Source organism: Brassica oleracea, chromosome C3, assembly GCF_000695525.1.
Source record: "Brassica oleracea var. oleracea cultivar TO1000 chromosome C3, BOL, whole genome shotgun sequence".
Lineage (NCBI taxonomy): Eukaryota > Viridiplantae > Streptophyta > Magnoliopsida > Brassicales > Brassicaceae > Brassica > Brassica oleracea.
Window position 1 is genome coordinate 30133142 of NC_027750.1, and position 4575 is coordinate 30137716.

Genomic DNA, 4575 nt, shown 5'->3' on the forward strand with positions numbered 1-4575 from the left:
TGTGTGAACTCGATGAAGCCAAGCTTGACTGTTTCTTGAGCTGAACATCTTCCGAACAGCTATCGTTGACATCATCTTTAATTGGCTACTGATTCGCTCTGCCTACTTTAGCAAAGGAATCACTCTGCCTCATCTCCAATGAGTTATCTCGAGAATGACCTCTCTTCCATGAAGCATTTTCTGATTGTTCATCAACATTTTTCTTAGAAAGCTCTGCCCTGGTAGTAGATTGATCTTCTTCTTCCCTATAAATGCTTCTTGGCATTTCTTCTTTAACAAAACCTCCGCTTTGCACATTTGAGCTACTATGTCTATGTGAAGGTTCGTTTCTTATATTATCATAAGAGGATGAGTTCGGCGACTCTGTTATATAGAACAAACATTAAACAAAAAGTTTTTTTTACGAAAAAAAACTAACCAGAAGGTCTTGGATCTTGACGATAGTGATCAGTAGAAGCAGTGCGACTGGAAGATATTCCGCCAGTTTCATATAAGTTATGCTCCACGTTATCAGTAGATGGAGCTTGAAACTCTGTAAGTTGATTGTTTGGGATTCTTGAAGAATATGAGTTTATTCCACTCACGGACTGAGAGGAACTTGCTCCACTTTGCTCAAAGAAATTGAAAATGCCATTGAGGAAACTTATACTAAAGAAACAGACCGGTGAAGCTTAGGCTATGAAATGAAGATGTAGTTACTGACCATCAATACAGTCTCCTTTGGATCAGGCTCAACCAAAGATTCTGGTTCCCATGTTACATTATGCTCCGTAGCAATCTCTTTCAAAGTTTTGTTCTTCGTTGGACCATCAGGAGCTTTAACCGACAGTTTATCCACCAACTAAGTATACATAGAGACAGAAAGAATCACCACCATCATCATCATCATCAAGAATGATGCCTCTCTCCTACGAACATCAGAGAAAGGAAAACAACAACACAAACAACCAAAAGTCACCAAGCGGCTCACACTAGAATCTGACTGCAACCCAACAGCAGCTGAAACAAAATCTTTGCCATACTCAGCAGAGAAATGCTTAACGACATCAGCTAACTCCGCGACATCAGAAAATTATAAGCTTCTGGGTATATAAAGAAGGAGGAAAAAAAGGAGCTGAAACGAAACCATAAAGGAGTATTGATGGATCGATTAAAACTCAGTCGAAATGGTTTAGGGGGAGAAGCCGAAGTGGCAGAGGAGAAGAGAGAAGACGAAGTGGTATAGGAGGCGAGAAGAGACACGCGACTTCAGCTCCGCGTCGTAGACCTAGGTCTAATTATTAGATGATCTAAAAGCCCAATCCCAAATCAAAAGAAGCCCACACGCATAAGTCAATTCAGGAAAAAATTTACGCCCAGCCCGAAAACGAAATGTTCTGATTGGAGGATTATTTATGCTGGCGTGGACATGCTAGAATTGGAGATTATCCCCCTTTTAGTATTGTGATTTGAAACCTCCTATTACGACGTATGTTCTTCTAGCAATCAAAACATGAGAGTGATTCCACGTTTCCGGCTCCGAGTTTCGCTGTAGGCTGAACCAGTTCTTTAGACCATGATTAACCCGGATTCTTAGGATGGGGTTCTTAGCTTCGGCTAAGAACTGTTTCTTAATTTTTAAGTAAGAAAAGCTAAGAACTGTCTCTTAAATAAGAGATATAAAAACCGGTTTTTAGCCGAAAAGTGTAAAAAAAAAACAAAACAAAAAAATGTCAAATCATGAGTTAGGAACCTTAAATTAAGAATCCGGATTAATCATGCCCTGATGTTTTTGTCTACAATATTTGTGATTCGCTGAGCTATATATCACGTTTCTCCATGTCGATCTTCTTTGACTTTTCTCCATGTTTTTTTTTGTAAAAACTTTCTCTCCATGTTGCATAACTCGTTATTTGAAACACATACCTTATTAGCAATTAGGTACGATTGTCAAGATTTTGATCCATAATGATCATTGATAGCTCAATCTAGTCTGTTGTGGATCGTCCTTTTAAAATTCTACGAGACAGAAGAATGAATAATTGAAGAAGATATGATCTCTTGTCTCCATTGTAGATAGACATAAAAGGCAGTGTGTTGATGTTTTACTTCCATTTTACTATACGATCACCCATGGACAAATTAAATGTTTAAGCATTGCAACCCATGACATGAACGCATAGTTGGGTGGCAGCAAGTTAAAATCACGTATAACAACTTTATATAAAGAATATCACACTTTTTCCTTAGTTATGTAACTACTAATTGCCCATAATGAACGTTTTAGTAGGAGAGCCACTCCCTAGACATTCCCAGAGGTCGTTGTTCATCTACAATTAACGTCATCAACTCCAAAGTTAATTTGTTAACGTTCATTCATATATACAATACAGTATTTGCAACTCCAAAGTTTGTAAAATCCAGTGAATGTGTAGAAAGGTCATGGTGGCGATGGAAACGTTTCTCTTGAGAAGTAATTGATCTTAGATGAGATGATTGATAGATAGTTTAACTGACTAGAGTACTTCCACTCTCTCTGCTGAACTATGGTTTTTTTGACATGGAGCATGGTTTTTTTTAACCTTTTCTCCACTAGTTTGGAATGACTAATGAGCTAAGCGAGCCTACCAAACAGACCTACTAAGCTGGCAAATTCAATTTTTAAGATATTTTTTGTGTGTTTTAACCCACTGCCTAAAATCCTTGTTGTTTTAGGAACTCTAACAATATTGTATTTGCATTATCAGATATTTAGGTGCAAATAAGTTAAATTGTCTTTCTTGTGTCAATTTTCAAAATAGGAAACCTATATATATATATATATTGTGTAAAATTAGGTCTTTCTGATGTAAACGAAAAAAAAAAGCTCTTCCTTGGATCTCTCTTTGTCTCCTCCCACCATTCTTCACCTCTCGATCTCATATTACATATTAGGTTTTTTTTTATCTGCGCATTGACTTAATCACGAGATCACTCTATGCAGTTGACAAGCCTTCCGAGTGATTTGATAGAGAACATACTCTCCAAGGTTCCGGATACACCTCTGGCACGATTCAGAACAACATCAAAACAATGGAACGTTATGTTAAGTTCTGAGAGCTTTGTTAAGAAACATTCTGCGAATGCAACAAAAGGATGAGTCTCTGTGTATCACGTTGATTAACTCTAGGGTTCACGGATCAATCTCCATGAACCATCTGTTAAGGTTGCAACTCATCCATTCTACCTTAAAGATCCACTTTATAATTCTTCACAAGTCGATATACGTCACGTTTTTAACTGCGACGGCTTATTGCTATGTAGCACAAAGGACGATAGACTCGTGGTTTGGGATCCTTATTCAGGTGAAACCAAGTGGATTAAACCTAGAGACAGATACAAGTATACCGACTACTTTGCTCTTGGTTTCGACAACAAATTCTCATGCAAGCAATACAAAATCTTGAGGGTGGATCGTCAATTTATCGGAAAAAAGAATATTTACGAGGTCTATGACTTCACTTCTGATTGTTGGAGAGTTCTTGGTACGGCTACTGATTGGTTTTTAGCAGCAGATCATCGTGGCATATCTGTGAAGGGAAATACGTATTGGGTTGCTTTGCAAATAGTGGGGCTACATGTTGAATTCATACTAAGTTTTGATTTTTCAAAAGAGACGTTTCAAAGTCTGCCTCTTCCTGATCCTTCTCCAAGACTTATATTGGCTTTATCAGTGGTTAAAGAAGAGCAGCTTTGTCTGTTAGGTTTTCATGTTCCCAATGTTTTAATGGGTGCGGATGAGTCTTTGTTAGGACTACAAGTATGGGTGACAACTAGTACCGGATCATGGAATAAGTCTCTAGCAGTTATAGGCATTGATGCATATAAAGATATGCTTTCGATAGGGATAAGTTTCTTGGCAGACGAGCAGAACAAAGTTGTAATGTATTTGAACACCGGGAACAACTTACACATTTTGCGAGAAAATAAACACATATTGGAGGAACATCTTGGTGGCGGTTCTACATCCATATCATCTCCCGCAGTTCTTATGAATTATCCTCCAAGTTTGGCTAGAATCCGACAAGGCACATTTCTTAGGGGACGCAAAAGGAAAGCGGAAAGCATGTGACTTGTAATTTATGCGTTATTTATCTGATAACCCCAGTTTCTTTTTTCTTGCTTTCTATTAGCAACTTTTATACATTTTTCTGGTTTGCCTAAGTTTTTACAACCTTTTTCAACTTCGTCTATGTGTTTTTTGGTAAAATAACTTGATCTATGTTGTTTGGTATTTCCAGTGACATGACAAATTAACGAATTTCATATATATATATATATATATATCTACAACCATCTTTCTGTTACTTTATGTGAATCATATTAATCCTTGACCACGATCGACAACAATACATTTAGCACAGTTGTTTGTGTTTGTGGTGTTAGTGTATCACCATTGATCTGGCTCACACGAATATTGCAGACAAGGAAAACATATCACCACTATTGTTTTATATAGTCAAGGTGGACAACTTTTTGGTTATTTCACCGATTCTTCCTTTCTTTAAAGTTTTTTTTTCGGGCAAGGCGGTTATACTATCATCTTATATTACCATT

General features: G+C 37.4%; 1 pseudogene; it reads left to right on the forward strand.

Annotated features, from left to right (window-relative positions):
- The first annotated feature begins 2956 nt into the window (after positions 1 to 2956).
- LOC106330351 lies at positions 2957 to 4090 on the forward strand (annotated as a pseudogene).
- Positions 4091 to 4575: the final 485 nt, after the last annotated feature.